This window comes from Mchenga conophoros, linkage group LG8 (assembly GCF_057382185.1).
Source record: "Mchenga conophoros isolate Kocher_MC1m ecotype Shallow Benthic linkage group LG8, M_conophoros_male_GT1.1, whole genome shotgun sequence".
In the NCBI taxonomy this organism is placed as follows: Eukaryota; Metazoa; Chordata; class Actinopteri; order Cichliformes; family Cichlidae; genus Mchenga; species Mchenga conophoros.
In genome coordinates this window covers 4236115-4257949 of record NC_140533.1, presented here as the reverse complement: position 1 = coordinate 4257949, position 21835 = coordinate 4236115, and the positions used below count along the sequence as shown (strand labels likewise).

Sequence of the window (21835 nt, the reverse complement as noted above, 5' to 3'; positions counted from 1 at the left end):
TTATTATTATTTTATTTTATTTTTTTACTATTTAATTTGTAAAAATGTGTATACACACACACACACACACACACACACACACACACACACGTAGGAAAATATTTAGTATACACATCCAGAAATGCATACACTATTATATATTGTACATATATTTATTAGTTTCAGGTTGGCCATTCTTGTATTTTGCTCGTTTGTGTTGTTGTGTTTGCACATCTCTGTTGCTTGTGGGGCTCGCACACAAGAATTTCACTCGCATGTGCTGTGCCAGTGTGCCTGCACATGTGATGTGACAATAAAAAGTGATTTGATTTGATTTGATTTAAAAAATTACAAGGATCCGATGTAATTTCATTGTAGATGAGGTACTGTCAGACTGTCTTTCCAGATTATACGGGCAGCTAGCATAGCCAGGATGCCCCGACTTGTTGCAATAGGCTGCTACCCTAAAATAATGTTTGGATAGTCACTGGTGAAGGCAAAAGATTTTTCAATTATACCTCTAACAGACTGTTGTAGACGTCACCGCGGTGTTAGCTGTGCATTAATGTGTCGTTTGTTTTTCCTCACCTTCCTGTGCAGCTAAAATACCTTCTTGTTCAAATGAAATCTTCTTGGTTTTCAGTAGTGTGTGTGAGAGATAAAATTTGTGTGTTTGAGAGATAAAATTTCAGTAGTGTGTGTGAGAGCGCAGAGGTGGGACCAAGTCATTGTTTTGCAAGTCTCAAGTAAGTCTCAAGTCTTTATCCTCAAGTCTCAAGTCAAGTCTCAAGTAATGTCAGGCAAGTCAGAGTCGAGTCTCAAGTCACTGGTGTAAAAGTCCGAGTCAAGTCACAAGTCTGAAACTTTGAATTTCAAGTCCTTTCGAGTCTTTAAAAAAAAAAACGAAAAAATAATGTTGCAGTTATATGCTAAATGTAAATATTAGACCATGTAATTTTAAAATCTGTGTTTTTCTCAACACATGACAAAATAGTGAACTTAGAAAATATACACAAATTGTGAAATTGCACCTCTTTAAAATGCAGCTCAATTAAACCTAGCTCCAAGAATAATTTTCACCGACAGTTCTGAGATAAGCTGCATGTTATTCTTGGATGCGGTTGTAGGACCAGCTTTAAAATCGCATGACAAAAATATCATACACATTAAAAAAAACTGTATCACCAACGTAGCCTGGACAACATTTGCTAGTTAGATGAAGTCAGCTATCTCATCGTAGCATATTTATATGCATATTTATAATCATACGGTTCTTGGAGTGAGTGCACAACGACGGATGGGTGCAGGACCTTGAAATGCACCGTGTAGAACGAAAGACCATCGTACGTATCATAAGTTTACCAGTCTCACAAATCGTCATCATAAATACACATTCCTTAACCGTTTATTAATAGGATCTTTGAGCTCAACGGTAATTAATTAGTAGTGGAAATAATTTCTGGTAGCATCACAGAAATGTAGCAGTGACAACAATATTGTATGCTGTAATCGTACTGGGCAATTAGTGATACAAAAAACCTGTTTTATCCTGTGAATAAAAGTATATGTTTTTGTCAATGTACCATAATAACAGAAGCGAAACGCAATATTGTGTCAGGACAATTCACTATTTATGCACAATAAACAAAGGAGCATAGCGCGACAATTTCTGTTCAGCGCCAGACTTGCTTGTAACCTATATCACTAATTATGTTATGAAAATGACGCATTAACTACTAAAAAACACTGACCTTCGTGTAAATGCTTGGAGCAGACTAACCTGTGAGCTGGAGGGTTCTGGGACGTTATATTTGATCTTTGAATGGCTGCAATCCAGGCCATCCATCGCCTCTTTGTTACTTCGGAAACATGGCTTGAACAATTTCTCTTCAACGACGTAATCCGATAACAACCGATCTCTTTACCCGTCGGCTTCCCGTGGCTGTCATGCGACCGGCTATTGCAGTTAATAATACAACGGCTTCTTGACATTTTTGTGTTTCTTTTTATCGCTGTATAACTGATTTTAATTGAAAGCCTGCGTGCGCTAGTACCGCTTGCCACGAGTTCCCAGAATCCTTTGCGGTTCTACCCGTGAATGACGTCACATTTTCAATCTCTATATAATATGCATGTTAAATTTTATATTTGGGGTAAAATATCAAGTCTTTTCAAGTAAACCGGTTCAAGTCCAATTCAAGTCCCAAGTCACTGGTGTAAAAGTCCAAGTCAAGTCACAAGTCTTAGAACATTTTTTCAAGTCAAGTCTGAAGTCATAAAATTAATGACTCGAGTCTGACTCGAGTCCAAGTCATGTGACTCGAGTCCACACCTCTGTGAGAGCGTTTCAGTAATAATGTCCCTTACGGCACCTCATATAGGGCTGTCTTCAGTTGGAGTGCGGCTTCTGTGCAAACCAGTCCAGTCAGTGTTGTATTCCTGTGTGCATCATTTTCTACCTCATGTGCAGTTGGTTACTTGCGTCAAATAATGTTAATTATTGAAAATTTAGTGTGTGGATGTCATAGTCAGTTAATCCCACCAAGTGTTACCCTCGTAACTGCCATTGATAGGTTTGACCTAAGATGAATGTTTCAGGTAAAGTGAGTTAATTCTTTGTGTATGAGTTTGTGAAGGTTCTCAGTCATCCAGGTCATCGTAGTCAAAGGAGTATTCCATGCGAATTCCATGATAAGGTGAGGCCAGGTTTCACTTGGGGAAGTGCACTGCGGTCGTGAGTTCTCAGAACCTGCTCTTTGAGCAAAAAGAACGACAACATCACGGAACGTAAGTTTGGATAACATCATAGGAAGCTCGCGGCTCTCCAACGGGAGATTGAGAGACCAGTGTTGGACTGTTAGAACAGCTTTGAAATTCATATGAGTTGTTCGCACTAAAGTAAAAAGCACCATCACTTCATGCGGAGACCCTCTCGGCGCCAGCGGCAGTCTCAAGGCTGGAGCTGAACAACAACACCCTGATAACGACTGTGTTGAGTCTGTTCCTTCCCATTCCATGCAAGGCCACCTGGGTTGGCTGGAAGACTGTTTACTTAGCCTAGTAGGGCGAAGGACACTGTCTCAGCTGAACTCTGGACACGCACACACATATATATACATATACACTGATATGCACACACTCATCCCCCCTCCCTTTCCAAACGCCTTCGACGCTTATTCCCTTCCGATGCTGACGGTGGATCAAGGAGACCAGCGCACAGGCTGCAGGCCCGGATGTGCTGTCTAATTCAGCTGTCTCTCACCCTTTACCCACCCCTGTTGCTTGTCATGTGTTTCTTTGGTGTATTAAGAGTTTTTTCATGTGCTATGTGCAGAGGTGTTTTTTTTCTGTTCTCAAACTGATCTCCCTGTTGGAGCTCAGTCTGGGGGGAGTTGTTTTTTTCTCCTTATCTTTCCTCATGTGGTGCATTTTCCATTGTTATACCTCTCTGACCTGTCTTCCCCATGTGATGTTTGTGTAATGTATGTATGGTCAGAAGGGTAAGTCGGCGCTGGCAAAGGTCGGCAGCCTTAACCCAATTTCCTTCGGGGTCAACCTTCAGGATCAATAAAGTTTTATTGAATTGAATTGAATTGAATAAATTACCTCCTCAACATGTCTTAGAGTTCTCCAGAGGCCTGATAATGAACTAATCATTTGATTTAGGTGTGTTGACCCAGGGTGAAATTTAAAACCTTCAGGACACCGCCTCTTGAGGCCTGGAGTTGGACACCCCTGATCTACACTGTGACTAACCTGGAAAATAAACCCCAGGTTATTTTTTGTTTTTTTGACTAAAACAGAAGAAAGTACTGTGACATTCTGGTGGAATTTGGGATACCAATCTGCAATTACAAGATCTAGCTCAAAATTCACCCTTTAATATTTGACTTTAATGTTTTTGACTCTCTTAAAACACAAATAAAGCTGAATGAAACTTTCGTTTTTTGAAAACTGGATAGTGGGAGATGTTTTAAGAACTGCCTGCTGAAGAATCCAAATACTGTGAATGAATACATATGTATGTTCGATAACTAATCATAAACAACTGTGAATGAATACTAATGTTGCCCTGTGACTGCACAGTGTGCAAATAAGCAATGTTTTTTCTAGCAAATGTACTTTTTTGGAATGTTATGTTCATGCATTGGTTAAAATCCCTACTCCAAATGAATACTAATAGTGGTTATGTCTGCTAAATGTATAAATCAGTGACTGTCTGCAGAAATATTAAACATTTCATCTGAATAACGTGGTAACACACTCACTGGTCACTTAATTAGTTACGTCTTGATAGTACTAGGTTGTACCCCTTTTGTCTTCAGTACTACGTTAATTGTTTGTGGCATAGATTCACAAAGGCACTTGAAACATTACTCAAAGATTTTGCTCCATACTGACATGATAGCATCATGGAGTTGCTGCAGATTTGTCAGATGCTATCCATTATGTGAACCCGCAACACCAGAAATACTTAATTGGATTGAAATTGGGTGACTGTGGAGGTAATCTGAGTACAGTCAATTCATTATAAAAGGTCAAGAAACTAGTTTGTGATGATTAAAGTTTTGTGAAGCTAAACTTGGAAGATATTATCGGTACACGGGACATATTGGTACATCCTCAATTTTGTGATTCACAGGAGTAAGTCATTTGGATGATGCTTTCAGCCAAAGGTCCTTTCATTATGCCAAGTACAAGTTGTGCCTCTGTATTTCACTGATGAAACAAGTTTTGGATTCAGTTCATATACACATATGCACCACAAACACCTGGATACTTGAAAATCCTGCATGACATTCATGACATTCAAGTATACAGCATCCTTTAATATATAGAGGGAGAGAAGGAAGTCAGGATTGCATTAAATTTGCACTATAATGCTCAGAGCTCTCTGCTGGAGCTGCTCTGGTTGTGTAATGGTACTCTCATTAGCATTCAGACAGAGTGCAGGATTGCAAAGCTACTGTCGGCCTACTTATCATTGTGGGGTGATTAAAAAGCAGAGCCATATGCACGCATCAGGCTGCATGAAATACTGTATCTTATCTCTGTGTGAAGGTCTCAGTTCATACCACATTTCCAGCTGTTCCAACAGCAGACTAATGCCGGAAAACGCCACTGCCATTTTTCAAGGTAAAAGCTCCATGTTTGTGTTCTTTCTGGCAGTCTACAGTATACAGACTGGTTTAAAGGGCATAACAAAGCCTATACTCAGATTAACTAATGTCCACATTCAACTATTATTGTAGGGTCTACTTTACAATATAAAGCGCCTTGAGGTGGCTGTTGTTGTGATTTGGCGCTGTATGAATATAATTGAAACTGAAACTAGAGGGGATTGTTTTAGCAACCTAAAAATTGCATTTCAAGATGGGGGATACTGAACCTAAACAGAGTATGGGCATACTGAATTGTGATGCTTTCAGGGACTGAACATGGTACACGATAGCAGAACTTTACAAGTTTATTGATTATATAAAATAATTCTTTGACAAGAAAGGGGGCTAAAGTGGAAAATGAGGGTGAAAAATAGAGAGGGTGGGAATGGAAAGTGAATCAAAGAGAAATAGAAAAAAAATCTTGTCCTCATAATGCATCTTAAAATAGGGGAGGTCGCCCACACAGACACTTTGCTTCTGGGTACTTGGCTCTGATTTATTTATTTTGTTTGTGGTACAGAACAATCCACTGGGAATTATATAAAGGGAAAACCCTATGCCTGGCCCTCCGGCTTTCTTTATGCGGCTAAGGCAACAGTAACTCTAAAACACTGAAACCCCACATCATTCATGTCATTATTACTCCTGCTGCTTTTCTGGGAGTGCAAATTGCGAAGAGATACTGAATTGGTTCCCAAGTGGCTGGAGTATGTTCCAAATCTCAGAATCACAGCGATACCCCATGAACTGGGTGGTGTAAAGCCTCTGGACACCAGATACTTGTGGGAACACGCCACAATACAGACTGTGGACAGCATACAGCACGATTTGTGTGTGATTCATGGATAGCGTTCACACCTTGCAGCTACAACAGAAGCAGGCCAGGTTATAACTACTGATAATAATTGATTATTACACCAATTAATTGATTAATGGAATAAGAAATACTTTGGTCTTGTTAATAAGCAATAATGAACATTTTAAAAAGAACATGAGAACACAAGAAAGAACACAGGTCTTTCAAAATTAACTGCTCATTGGTTTCCATTGGAGAAATTCCAATGTTTTAAACTTTAACTGCAAACATCTGTCAAAAGAACAAAACAAACGACAACAACAACCCTCTGACTGTATTTATGTGCCATATTAAAATGATTTTTTAATAAAACATTTTCTTAAATGGAAAAATAGGTAAATATACTAAGTCCATTCAAAGGTAAAAGTAAAATACAATTAGATATACAGTGCAATCTAAACAAAGGCATAAAAATGTACCTTTACCAGTCTTCTTGGAAGGCTTTCTGACATTAATAGGAGGCAAAAACAGTTCTGACAGTGTTTTATCTCCTGGATGAGGTAGATACAGTGTGTTTATGAGTTTTTGTGCTTGTGTCTCTGCATGTTTAAGTGTGCAAGTAAAGTCTTTCAAACCTAAAAACCCTCAGGTCAGTGGAGTTTTACTGGCTGAAAAATGTTGAAAAAGGCTTGAAATAAATATCTTCTAGTACACCCCTTGCCCTCCTTTAGTCTAACCATGTTTGCTGCAGGTTCCATGTAAAATAGGATGGCTGCCGTCACCCTTCAGCAAGCTGTGTAATTTAAACATGGTATCAGAATAAGTTAACAGCTCATCTGCATATTTTAATACAACTTCTGGAGGCTTTCTTCAGATTTTTCGCTGTGTAAAACAAACAGCGGTGGATTAAGCAGCTACAAAGTTCGCTTTCCTTCACGTCAGAGTTTGTTGATCAGACACTTTGATGAAGGATTTCCACTAGCTTTTTCCCAGTAAAGGTTTTAATGGTGATTACAGGAAGAGCCCTGTTGTATTGGATGCTAGAAACCACATTACCATCTCAGTAACGGCTCTGCCTCTTTGCTCTTCGTAATGTTAGTGCAAACAGACTCCAGCTCCACTTTAAACTGTGCCAGTGTCATCATCAACGCTGCTGCTGTGTTATCAGTGTTTTGTGTTGAAAAATTGAGCGGTGCGTGGGCTCAATGTTGTCAGAGTATTCACGTGCATTAAACAAAACATTCAACCAAAAAATTTGTCTCAAGAATTTTTTTAATTATCGAATTGTTCAAATGATAAATAGCGTTCAGCCTTACGGCTAGCTATTTTAAATTTGTACCAAACTAATATTCTTCATTAGAAATATTATCAAGTCTAACATAAAGCAATCCTTGCTGAAGTTATTTTAAACTCCACTTTAATCCAAATCAAGCTAAATCTATAACTAATTTGATCAGCATGACTGCAAATCAATGTGACTTAACGGAGATTACAAACACCAGACTGGGCATTTTAGTCTGGAACTGGTCCTAATCCTTGTTTGTGAAACACATCCTGTATGATGGATAAATATTTTTGCTGGTAATGGAAGAGAACAAACCTGATGTTAAACAGAAGGCATTGTTTGGCTTAAACAGGGAACTAGAAACGCAACCCCAAATGTTTTAGTCACAACATGATGATTAGATGTCAGTGCTGTGCTGCCCATTAGAGACCAAAGAAGTCAACTAATATGAGTTAACTGATTGTTACATAACTGTATGCATTAGTATGAGGCATGGTATATAGGACTATGAGGTATTGTATTTAACAGTATTAAAACATAAGAAAGAGGGTCTTAACCACCGTTAATGACAATGTATTATACTGAATGATAGCTGTTTCCACTTATGATTACTGCTGGACACTGTATGGATACCATAGCTAGGTGACTAAGATATCAACTTGCCAGTCATATAGAGTTTCCAGTAGCCTGAGGAAAATGACCACTAATCCATCTGTCACACTGAAGTAGTCAGGGTCAATATTTAATTGATCATGCTAATGCTGGATCAATACCCAGTGGGATCCCAAAGTTATTTGAGAGGCAGTTCTAATCAGTTGTGGTAATTGAACCAACTCCACTAGTAGAATTAATGCCACTGAATGGCAGTAATTGGGTGGCAGCTGAATCTAGGTATTGCCTTCAAGATTCATGTAATTTGAAAATTATGGATGTCATTAGGCATATCTGAACATTGACTGCCAGTATCTGCTACCAGAAGTGTGTAGCTACGATACAGAACAGCCCTATCCTTCTGCAGTTAAAGGTATAAAACCGGTTGTCCAAACAAATAAGATAATTTAGACCCATCTGACAGCATATTCTTCATCATGCTGTGACTAACTGGTGACATCAACATGCAGCTGCTGCTGCATGCTGCTGCTAATTCCAAGACTTTCAAAAACATATCTGCTTTAAACTGAATATTCCATATTCATTCAAAGTGGAATAAACATGCTTTAAAGAGTACTAAATTATATATCTCTTCATCCTCTCGGATTCATTAGGGGAGCACTCCACTGGTCTTCCACTGCACTGGCATTCTGATGGTTATCGTCTCTCTTAAAGCACATCAACCTATTTTTTCTTTAACAACCCCCTCCGTGAATCGCTACCTTATTGTGGTGGAGGGGTTTGTGTATCCCAGGGTTTATGTTGTCTGGGTGCTTTTTCCCCCAGTAGGGTCTTCCATGGCAAATTGGTCCTGGGTGGGGGACCAGACAAAGAGCAATTCATAAGACCCCTATGAGTGAAAGATCAAGGGAGCAGTTCACCCTGCCTGGGATAGGGTTACTGGGGCCCCGCCCTGGAGTCAGGCCTGGGGAGGGTACCTGAGGGCTAGCATCCATGTAGCCCAGCCGGGCCCAGCCCGAAAAAGGGACATGGGCCCATCCTCCTGCAGGCCCACCACCTGCAAAAGGCGCCATAGGGTGTGCAAGGTGTGCCAGGTGGCAACCAAGAGCGGAGGCCCTGGCAGACTGATCCCCGGCTACCAAAGCTAGCAATTGGGACATGGAACATCACCTCTCTGGTGGGGAAGGGGCCTGAGTTAGTGCATGAGGCTGAGAGGTGCGGACTAGATATAGTCAGGCTAGAGCTGGGCGATAGAACAATAACGATATGTATCGCAATATAACTTTTACTCGATAGAGAAATTAAGCTATCGCGATAGACCTCGCCGCTCTTGTCCTCTTAAAAAATAAAAAAAAAAGGTCAGCCAATCCAAATTAAGTAGCGCAGAGCCGAACCAATCACAGCCGCAGCGTCACGTCGCGTCACTTGTTACGTACAGCACAAGTGCCAGGCCGCACATGTGTTTGTTTGGGAAGCAGCCAGCGGGTAATGGAGCCAGCGCGTAATGGAGGAAATGAGTGTGCCGACTAGAAAAATCAACCGAGCGTGACCGAAGAGAAAACAGATGATGGTTCCAATGCCGGAGAGATTGTCGAACGGAAGAGCCATAGAAGCTCCGTAGTGTGAAGGTATTTCGGCTATTTCAAGTCTGACAAAAAACAGAGTAGCGTGCACTGTAAATTGTGCCGAAAGCAAGTCTGGAAATACATGCGTCACACTGTGCGCCACGTTATTGTTTCGGTGAAATGAATTTCTACAATACTGTTACTGTTAATTCTATTCTCTGCAGTGTTTAAATGCTTACATATACACACAGTTACTGTCCGTCCACACATACGACTCGGTTCTGCTTCTATGCCCCAGCTTTGTTTACTTTTTCCCACCGAGGTTTCTAGATTTCTGATTGGCCAACATTTCTGCACGGTTAGGAATCTAGCGCCACCTGCTGCTTTGGCATGTTCATAGCAGCGTTTTCCTTCATTTCTGCCTTTATGTGTGGACGGGATTATTTTTTAAAACGAAAACGGAAAATCTCCGTTTTCAAAAATACCCGTGTACGTGTGGACGTAGCCTCAGTCTCTGACTGGAAGCGCTAATTCGTCATTCGGCTTTTGTCAGACTAAAGTAACTGTTAAAACTGTTTGAAAAGCTCAGCTATACAACAAGGAGAGATTGAGAATTTCCTTTTAGTTCTCAGTTTATTTGATATTGACAAAAGTTAGTCAGTTTTGTCTGTTCTTCTGTAAAACAAACTAAGATTTATTTTTAGAATTAATATTTTGTTTCTAAGTGGAATTGACAATTTAGTAGTCTGTTTCGTTTGTTCTGTTTTGAAACTTAAACGCTTTAGCGGCTGCCTTTTTTGTAGTTTGCAATATTTGCCTTTATTTATCTGAAAAAGTCTCATGTTCCTTAAGTACATCTACCCTGTTGAACTTATTATGGGAAATAAATATTTAAATAAAAACAAGCTGCTGATTATTTCACATTTTACTTGTGAGCAACAGCACATTTAAATCTTACAAATATAGTTATTTGGCTTATATCGTGATAGATATCGTTATCGCCTGAAATGAAAAAAACATATCGTGATATGAAAAAATCTCATATCGCCCAGAGAGCGGATGAGCTGTCAACTGATCACCACCTGGTGGTGTGCTGGACAGACGTGAGGCTGCGCTAGGAATGCCTGGCAGAGGCCCCGATCTGTGAGATCTTTAACGCACACCTCCGGCAGAGCTTCAACAGCATTCTGAGGGAGACTGGGGACATTGAGTCGAATGCACCTCCATTACCAAAGCCGCTGCAATGGCTGCGGCCCCAAGGTGGTTGGTCCCTGTCGTGGTGGTAACCCCCAAACCAAATGGTGGACACCAGAGCTGAAGAGAGCCACCAGGCTGAGGAAGGAGTTCTATCAGGCTTGGTTAGCTTGTGGGATTTCAGAGGCAGCTGATAGGACTTGTGTGCAGAAATTCAGATTCTGTAATGGTACTGGGTCTTTGACCCAGTGTTTCTATGTTTATGTTCTCATTTGGTATTGTTTAGTTTCCTTGTTGTTCCTAGTTTAATCAGCTGTATTTCTATTTCTGAGTTTTTTATTCATTTAGTTAGTTCCCCTTTGTGCCTCCCTGCGTAGCCTGTCATATCTATCATGTATGTTTCGTTCTCTCTCCTTATTTAGTCATCTGCATTCCAGTCAGGTGTCTCGTCCCCTCTGTTCCCTCTGTTCAGTCAGTCTGTGTCTTAGTGTGCATTTCCTGCTTCCTGTTTTATTTTGATAGTCCCTTGTCCTGTGTTCACTGTATTCGGGTTTGGTTCCTCACAGACCTTCCTCACTAGGTTAGATCTGTTCCAGCTGTGTTTCCCTCCTGTTTCTCATCCCCTTGTTACGCTCTGTGTATTTAGGGCTCTGTCTTCCTCTGCCTGAGTCACTTTTTCACATAAGGCCATGCAGTTGTTTGTTTGTTTTTTTTTTTTTTTCTTAATCAGAAACACCTTCATTTAGAAACTGCCGTTTGTATTTACTTGTGTTATGCTTAATATTTAAATTTGTTTGATTACTGTGACAAACATACAAAAAAATCAGGAAGCGGTCGAACACTTTTCCACACCACTGTACATCTCATTTTCTATTCTTGATTCAGTAGGGTTGGTCTTCATCGTGGAATGTCATGGATCAGACTCTTAGCAGAGATTATAGAGTGGCCAGTAAAGATGATTAAAGACTTCTCTGATTTGTTGCCTTTGGGCAACAAATGGTGAAAAAGGCAAAGCCAGAAAGACTGTACAAGGAAGAAAGCACATGCATACAGGAGATATGCCAATGTGTTGTTGACTGCCAGTGGCTTTAAGAAAGTAAATCAGGGCAAAAAACTAGAGCTGAGGGGATCAATCCAGCAGTCAGCAGTATTGATACCAATTCTGGTATTGGTATCAGTTCAATACTAGCGCAATAGGAATGATACTTTATTTTTATCCCCTAAGTTCAGTATGAAACACATTGAATGGTGTTAAATGTTTTTGGATGAAAAAATTTTACGTTAAGAATAAAATGTGAAAGATCTCTGAAGCTTTTTTTTGCTTACTGTCACATTTATCTTTTTTTAATAGCCTATAGCACATTTAAACAACAGAAGATGACCCAAAGAGACAGGAACTGGGTTATCGCTCCAAATAATCCAGTTTAAAAGCTGCAGAAAGTCAGTTTCATACTCAACACCTTTGTAAATCTATATAACATTTCACTGTATTCCATTGCAGCTGCTTTTTAGAATAAACCTGAATAATTTAAATAAAGATCTTTGTCAGGGAGGCAAATGACAAAACTAACAGAGACAGCAGAAAGAGATTTATCACGTTCTCGAAAGTATACATGTAAAAATATTCAAATCCACCATCTGGCTGGTGTCTTTCTGTATGGAGTTTCCATCTTCTCCCAGTGTGGGTTCTCTCCAGGTATTGCGACTTCCTCCAACAATCCAAAGACATGCAGTTAGTGTGGTTAGGTAAACTGGTGATTCTAAGTTGTCCACAGATGTGAATTTGATTGCAGATGGTCATCTGTCTTTGTGTTAGCCCTGCGACAGAGTGGTGGCCTGTCCAGCCCATACTCTGCCTCTTGCCCTACGAAGCTAGGATATCTATAGCTATAGCTTATATCTATAAAATCTATATTAGATGAAGAGACATTGTTTGCACTGGCATCCACTGTAGTCATCATTTAGATGATTTGCCTGATTTCAAAGGTTTCTATAAATCCAATACTAATTTCAGATTTGGTATGCAGAAGGCCAAAAGAGCAACAAAGCAAGGATACATGTGAATGAAGGCTCATCAGTATGCTGCACTCACAGTCCTCCTTAAATTGATTTTAGCAGGGGGAGAGATGGCCTCTTGCTCGGTCTTTCTCTCCCTTCATGCAGACGGACTCACACGGAATAGTAATAATTGTTTTCCAGATTTTTCTTTTTTTTTTGGTACACGTGACGCTTTGTAGGTCTCAGTCTTCACACAAGTCTCACATCTAAATTACAGAAAAATACGATTTGAGATTAAAAAGGTGACCCACACATAAATAAATGATCAGAGTCTCTAAAATTGGCATCTCTGTCTGGTTCCCTTTCTCCATCTGCCAGCACACTCTGTCTGTCTCTCTCTTCCTCTCTCTCTCTCTCTCTCTCTCTCTGTGTGTGAAGCTACATTAACATCCACAGACAAGTTTCCTTTTTCACTTACTGTCAGCCATTTCATTCCTCTTGGATTCAAGAACATTACAGATTCTGTTTTAATATGGAGATTTTTATCATTACCCATTTATAGTTAGGTCTACAGGCATAACTATGTTTGGTGGCATGACTGCAGAGAGTAGAGTAAGTATCTTGTTAGACACCATGTTTAAAGTTTTTAGGAAAAATATTTTAGGGCCAAGTACAATAAGCTCAGTTTTATTTGAATTTAGAAGCAAGAAATTAAAGGTCATCCAAGTCTTTATGTCTTTAAGACATTCCTGTAGGTAGTGGGTATGTGTTAGCTTGGTGGATAGTTAAAGATGGGTGTCATCTGCATAACAGTGAAAATGTATGCTATACCTTCTAATGATACTACTGAAGGGAAGCATGTATAATGTAAACAGAATTGCTCCTAACACTGAACCCTGTGGAACTCATAAACATATTTAACCTTAGTGTGTAAAGACACAACAAACTGGTGTCTACTGCATAGATATGATTCAAACCACTGCAGTGAACTACTTTTAATACCTACAGCATGCAATGAAATATTATGGTCAACAGTATCAAACCCTGCACTGAGGTCTAGCAGGATAAGCACAGAGATGAGTCCACTGTCAGAGGCCATAAGAAGATCATTTGTAACCTTCACTAAAGTCGTTTCTGTGCTGTGATGGGCTCTGAAACCTTCAAAATAAACTCTTCAAATAAACCATTTGTCTGCAGATGATCATTTAGCTGTTTGACAACTACTCTTTCAAGCATTTTTTCAACTAATAGGATGGTTGGATATTGACCTATAATTAGCCAAGCCAGCTGGGTCAGGTGATGGCTTTTTAAATAATGGTTTAGCAGCAACAATCAGTGGGGAGCCGCAGTGTGGGAGGCCCCCCTCAATGCTAAGCCAAGGCTTAGCGAGGCCCATGCCTAGCTATACACACTCTCTCTCTCTCTCACACACACACAGAGGAACTGCACACACACACACACACACACACACACACACACACACACAGGAACTGCGCGCACACACACACACACACAGAGGAACTGCACACACACACACACACGAACTGCGCGCGCACACACACATACACACACACACACACACACGAACTGCGCGCACACACATACACACACATACACAGAGGAACTGCACAGAGAGCCATATCTATTCACATCCACCCTACACCCTCAAACGTAAACTAACTTAATCATCTTGTTGTAACATAAACATAAAACGTTTAGAACACTTGTGCAAATATGTGATGTCTTGATAAATCGAGCAGGTATTTGAAGTTTACGCAGCACCATTCTCGCATGAAAATATCTTAAAAGTTTATTTTGTGACCCAGAAAGAGTAATATTTCAAACTCCGCCACTCTGTGTTCCTCTGCCACTGCCTCGTTTGAGTTTTGGGCGGAATGGATTCTGGGATACTGCATTTTGTCATTTCGAGCTGATTGGAGAACAAAGCAGCCAATCAGATTTTTTTGCATCCAAGTCTGTGATTGGCTGGTTTTGTGGCACAAATATAACGGTGTATAGAAAGAGTTGAACGCGCACGGGCAGAAATGTTGAGCGCGCAAGCAACAAAATGCGAGCAAATGCAAAAACTGAGCGGGAGGGGCTGCTATTGTGTGTGTGTGTGGATAATAGCAAACACTGAAATACATTTTTTGCACGCAGCAATGAGTTTTGTTCACTCAAATTTAGCTTTTCTTCGCTCAAAATAAATTTCTTCTCAAAATGCAACTTGCAACTGCAAATTTTTTTTACGTGCGCTCAATTTTTTTTACGTGCACTCAGAATAGTGGCACAAAAATAATGCCATATTTTACACATAGTTTTTTGCTTCGTATCTGTAACCTGACCTTACCAAAAAACTTGTGTAAATATTTTTTTACAAACTCAAATCTTTTTTTACACACACAAATTCTCATCTATAGGTGCACAAATATAAAAATTTCAGATATTTTGGTTTACAAGGTTACAAAACCAATCGATCAAGATATATTAATAAGAAAAGTCGAAAGTTATGGTGCTGGAGGTAGTTTTTAAATTGGGTTGGGAGTTCCTTAAGAGAGAGGAAGCAGTTTGTGAAATTAAATACTTGTTGCTCATCATGTATCGACATTGCTTGTGGTGTACCCCAGCAATGTTCCCTCTAATTTTTCACGTGTCTGAGACGTGCTTCGGGATTCGTACGTGCTTTGTCTCTAGCGGCCACCGTAAATATACTTTTATTTATTCACACCACATAAAATGTAATAAATAAATCATATAATACAAAAACAAACTATTTACATTTTAACTTTTAACTATTTAAATTCCTTTTAAACAAATTTAAAGCGAAACAACACAAAACACTGCAAACCACAACACAATTAAATATAAATGAAAATATGAAAACAAAAAGAAGATGCACATTCTCTGTCATATGGGCCTGCATGAATAAACTTTCTGAATCCTTTATCATCCGCAACTGAAAATAATTGTGGAAGATTACTATAATTTTCTAATGTGATGTTGTTGTCCCTGGCTCTCTTTCTCTCTCTTTCGCTCCGTGTCTGTTCCTGTGCTACTGCGAGTGTAACTACCACCCCTCTTCCCAGCGCAGCACAAGGCTCGCGTGCGGAGTGAAGTGGGAAAAAAGTGTGAGAGAGAGGGTGAGAAAAAGAAAAAAAACCCCACGGCTCCCAATAAGCCGGCTCGCGTCGTTCACTTCAAGGAGCCGGCTCTAAGAGCCGTTTCGTTCGTGACCGACACATCACTATTTGCTAAGCTACAAACCCACACCGCTTGATGGATTGTCGGAGCATTACGGCTATCGTAGGCAGAAGCCTCGCGGAGTGATACGTATTGTGCGTCAACATAATATTACCGTATTGTGTGTGTATAACCTCTTTTTAAGTTTTGTTGATATTATACATGGTTATGCTGAGGATATGTCGGCCAGTTTCCACTGGAAATGCCTTTTGGTTAAACTGTCAGCAAGGTATTTGCATTTGCACTGTTACATTTTTATGTGGCTTTAATACACATAAAAACGGCTGCTTGTTTAAGTGAAAATACATTGATGGTTTTTTTTTTGCACTAATAAAGTTGTGGAGTTGTAAAGTATTTTGTCTAGTGTCAATTATATCGTTACTGCAAATTTTCAAAAGTATATCGTGATAAATATTTTTGATCATATCGCCCTGCTTTACTGAAAACCCTCTCCTGTCTGATCATTTCCTGATAACATTTACATTTACAATAATTGATTACACAGCAGTGGGGAGTAGACTTCATCACAGTAGATGTCTTTCTGAAAGCGCTGTAATTAAGTTTAAGAATATAATTCACCCACTGTTATCATCTTCAATGCCCTATACCAACATAGAGCGGAGCAACCTGAATGCTACTCCAACAGAGGTCGATTATCTTGTTAATAATTTTACCTCCTCACTACGTACCACTCTTGGATACTGTAGCTCCGGTGAAAACTAAGGCCCCAAATCAGAGAAACTGATTAGAGAAAAAAATTACCAATAATCATCCCACAGATGTAATATTATCTACAGCTACTTTTAGTACCACTGATATTCGTTTAGACTCTTTTTCTCCAAAATTATCTTTCTGAGTTAACTTTAATAATTACTTCCTCCAAACCATCAACATGTCTTTTAGACCCCATTCCTACAAAACTGCTCAAAGAAGTCCTGCCATTAATTAATGCTTCAATCTTAAATATGGTTAACTTATCTCTAATCGGCTATGTACCACAGGCCTTCAAGCTGGCTGTAGTTATACATTTACTTAAAAAAGCCATCTCTAGACCCAGCTGTCTTAGCTAATTATAGGCCAATCTCCAACTTTCCTTTCATATCAAAAATCCTTGAATGAGTAGTTGTCAAACAGCTAACAGATCATCTGCAGACGAATGGCTTATTTGAAGAGTTTCAGTCAGGTTTCAGAGCTCATCACAGCACAGAAACAGCTTTAGTGAAGGTTACAAATGATCTTCTTATGGCCTCTGACAGTGGACTCATCTCTGTGCTTATCCTGCTAGACCATAGTGCTGCGTTCGATACTGTTGACCATAATATTCTATTAGTGCGATTAGAGCATGCTGTAGGTATTTCAGGTACTGCACTGCAGTGGTTTGTATCATATCTATCTAATAGACTCCAATTTGTACATGTAAATGGAGAGTCCTCTTCACACACTGAGGTTAATTATGGAGTTCCACAGGGTTCAGTGCTAGGACCAATTCTGATTACATTATACATGCTTCCCTTAGGCAGCATCATTAGAAGACATTTTCACTGCTATGCAGATGATACTCAGCTCTATCTGTCCATGAAGCCAGATAACGCACACCGATTAGTTAAACTGCAGGAATGTCTTAAAGAAATAAACACGTGGATGGTCGCTAACTTTCTGCTTCTTAATTCAAATAAAACTGAGTTTATTTTATTCGGCCCTGAAAATCTTAGAAATATGGTATCTAACCAGATTCTTACTCTGGATGGCATTACCTTGGCCTCCAGTAACACTGTGAGGAACCTTGGAGTCATTTTTGACCAAGACATGTCCTTCAATGCCCATATTAAACAAATATGTAAGACTGCTTTCTTCCATTTGAGCAGCAGCTCTAAAATTAGAAATATCCTGTCTCAGAGTGATGCTGAAAAACTAGTTCATGCATTTATTACTTCCAGGCTGGACGGCTGTAATTCATTATTATCAGGATGTCCTAAAAGCTCCCTGAAAAGCCTTCAGTTAATCCAAAATGCTGCAGCAAGAGTACTGGGACTAGAACTAGAGAGCATATTTCTCTATGCTGCAATAGACGTAGGCTGCCGGGGGATTCCCATGATGCATTGAGTTTTTCCTTTCCAGTCACCTTTCTCACTCACTATGTGTTAACAGACCTCTCTGCATTGAATCATATCTGTTATTAATCTCTGTCTCTCTTCCCCAGCATGTCTTCCATCCTGTCTTCCTTCTCTTACCTCAACCGGTCGCAGCAGATAGCCGCCCCTCCCTGAGCCTTCTTCTGCCGGAGGTTTCTTCCTGTTAAAAGGGAGGTTTTCCTTCCCACTGTTGCCAAGGTGCTTGCATATGATTGTTGGTTTTTTCTCTGTATCTATTATTGTACGATCTACTGTACAATATGATCAACCTGCTGCTTGTGAGACCCCACAAGCAGCTACAAAAAGAAAGTTATAGCTTGCCTTCAAGACCTTGAAAAGGACAAAATCATTGACCGCCTCACATATCACCGCCTTTACCCAGGGGATGCCATACCCTGCATTTACGGACTTCCTAAGACCCACAAAAAGGGGTCCCACTCAGACACATAGTCAGTAGCATAAACTCAGCCACTTACAACATTTCAAAACACCTTGCTACCATCCTTGCACCTCTTGTGGGGAACACCCCACACCACATCAAGAACTCCACCAACTTCACCAACAAGGTCCAGAAACTTACGCTGGATCCAGATGAAACCATGGTGTCCTTTGATGTAGTCTCTCTCTTCACCTGCATACCCACCACGGAGGCAGTGGAGACTATCAGAAAACAACTACAAGAAGACAGCTCCTTGGAAGACAGGACCAACTTCACACCCGATCAGATTTGCAAACTGTTAGATCTCTGCCTTACCACTACATATTTCAAATACAACGAGGGCGTCTACAGACAAAAACATGGCTGTGCCATGGGCTCCCCCATGTCACCTATTGTAGCCAACCTTTACAAGGAAGAAGTGGAAAGGAAGGCTCTTGGCTCTTTCAAAGGAAGAGTACCCAGCCACTGGTACAGATATGTAGACGACACGTGGGTCAAAATCAAGACACAAGAAGTGGAATCCTTCACTGCGCACATTAACGCTGTGGATAAAAACATCAAGTTCACCAGGGAAGACACAAAGGATAACTGTTTGCCTTTCCTGGACTGCGCTGTGCACATTGAGGAGAATGGCAACCTCAACATCGAAGTTTACCGGAAGCCCACACACACGGACCAGTACCCCCTCTTTGACTCCCATCACCCTCTGGAACACAAACTTGGAGTAATTAGGACCCTACACCACCGGGCAGAACATGTTCCCTCTAAGCCTGAAGGGAAAAAGAAGGAACACACACATGTAAAGGAAGCGCTTAAAACATGCGGTTATCCTAATTGGGCGTTTATAAAGTCAGCTAAGAGGTACAGAAAAGAAGACGAGACAACAGCTAGGGAGGATAAGAAAGACAGACGCAACAACATTGTCATCCCCTATGTAGCCGGTGTATCAGAGAAACTCAGGAGAGTTTTCTCCAAGCACGACATCCCGTTGCATTTAAGACCCAGCAACACGCTCAGACAAAAACTGGTTCGCCCGAAAGACAAAACTCCAAAACACAAACTTAACAATGTGGTGTATGCTGTACAGTGCAGCGAGGAATGCCCAGACCTCTACATTGGAGAGACCAAACAGCCACTTCACAAGCGCATGGCACAACATAGAAGAGCCACTTCCACGGGACAAGACTCAGCAGTCCATCTGCATCTTAAGGATAAAGGACACTCTTTCGAGGATGCCAATGTTCACATTTTGGATAGAGAGGACAGATGGTTTGACAGAGGAGTGAAAGAAGCCATTTATGTCCACTGTGAGCGACCATCTTTGAACAGAGGCGGGGGTTTACGACACCAACTGTCTGCCATCTATAATCCAGTTTTGAGATCCCTTCCCAGATGTCTTAACGCCCACTCACGTCTTGGGCCATCTGACCCCAGTAAATCGCATGATAGGGTGGGGCCAGGTTTCACAATGAGCTCACCCGAAACCCTGGCTGATTGTGACCCACACCTGTTTTCTAGTGATGTGCGGCTTAATCCTGAAATATTGATTCCTCCGATACCAATCATTTATGTTCTAGAATCAATTCTCACATTAAATATCGATATTTTAGTAATTTGGGATAAATTTGTAGTTTATCATTAACAGTGGAAAGAAACTATAACATTCGGATTGCCTACATTCAAAGGAACTACCTCCTCTTCCGCCTTTCATAGTCATGTGCGAAATACGGCTGTATAAATGGCTCGCAGCCCCTTGGCGCGCGCACTCACAACAATGGCTGAGCATAATTGTGTGAACGTATTTTACCTCCACAAACAGCTGAGACGTGGTTTGCGATACATGTGGCAAAAAAGTGAGGTGTTGTGGCCATACTTTCCCAACCTTGAGACCTCAGAATTAGGGAGACATTCAAAAGGGCACATTTTACAGGGTTTATTTATCGGATAAAATACATTAAATGTCACCGTTATTATTGGCCGGCCCGGAAAAAGCGGGGGTGTCCAAATTCAGAGGCTGCTTCCACCTGAGGACCCGGCCTTCGCAGTCTAAAGAAAGCTGGGTAGTAAGTCACAGGCTCCCTCGGTGGAGTGAAACTCTGCCGTCTGCTCCTTGCTATCTAAAATATAACCGGGCGCTGGCATAAACTCTCGACCGTCTCACACTTTGTTTAATTAGTTTTCTGTTATTCAGCTGTATGAAAACCCCGGAGGAACCCTCCCGAGGGATTAATAAAGTTACATTTAATTTATTCTAATCTAATAACTTTAATCTCAGCCAAACAGATTTACTCACGAACAAATAAAACACTGAAAAAGCCAAACAATAACATTTTTAAGTTATCAAAGTGGCTTATATATCATGTTTAACCCGAGTAGTGAAAGACCACGGGGGTTTGAAGATGATGTGTCAGTCGGTTCAGATATTTGAAGTTTACATAACATATTTTCAGGGAGAAAATGTAGCTAAGTTTTTTTGTGACCCAGAAAAAGAAACGAGTAATATTAAAACGAAGTAGCTGCCTCCATTGTTGGAAACTGGAATTGGCTGGGCCGCGCTATGAATTCTGCAACATGGTTTTTCAATTTTGTTGTTCAGGTGGAAAATCGGGAGAAATTCGAGAGAATGGTGGCTCCGGGAGATTTTCGGGAGGGGCACTGAAATTCGTGATTCTCCCGGAAAAATCGGGAGGGTTGGCATGTATGGTTGTGGCAACATCACTAACCTTGTCAAACACCTCAGAGTAAATCATATCACAGAATATGACGAGCGTATGTTGAGATGAACTAAAGAGAAGGACAGGGACGACGCTGCTAGAGCGAGACAGACGTCTCACGGAGTCCTTTAGTGCTGCAGGCAGGCAATGTGTTCAAATAGCGTACAACTTCAGTTTTTTTATTTCTATTTGATAAACTGCATTATTAAGTGATAAGAATTAGTAATCTGTTGTCCTGTAATCATTATGATGCTATAATTTGAGATACAATAAATAAAATAAGTTTTTGTACAAAGTATCGGTATCGGATCAGTATCGTCGATACCACCCTGAATATTACTTGGTATTGGATTGGAAAGGAAATCAGTGGTATCGCATATCACTACCGTTTTCACACCTTGGCTCATGTGATTAGGTAGAGGATCATCAGGGGGTCCTTTTGTCCCTCTTTTGGGGGGATACTCCCTCTGGGTTTAAATCTGGGACTCTCCACCATTTGACCTTAGAACTGAAGAAGCTTCTCAGATTAGAGGTGAAACGTCTTCAAGCAACTTAAAGAAGTCCAGACGCTTTTCTTTCCAAGCACCTTAGATTACGATGACCAGGATGACTGAGAACCTTCACAGACATAAGGAATATCATGATTTTTCTTTTTGCTCTCAAGCACTTTCTCCTTCTAAAATCCCAATCTTTTACCATGTCTCACTGCACTAAACATG

The 21835-nt window shown here is 40.5% G+C and overlaps 1 protein-coding gene and 1 pseudogene across 1 annotated transcript in view; one reads left to right on the top strand and one right to left on the bottom strand.

Annotated features, from left to right (window-relative positions):
* ca10a (carbonic anhydrase 10 (inactive)a) overlaps positions 1–21835 on the bottom strand; it is a 324330-nt gene that overhangs the window by 74023 nt on the left and 228472 nt on the right. The window lies entirely within an intron of this gene.
* Positions 1–21835, top strand: part of LOC146567938 (uncharacterized) — a 106123-nt pseudogene that overhangs the window by 13690 nt on the left and 70598 nt on the right.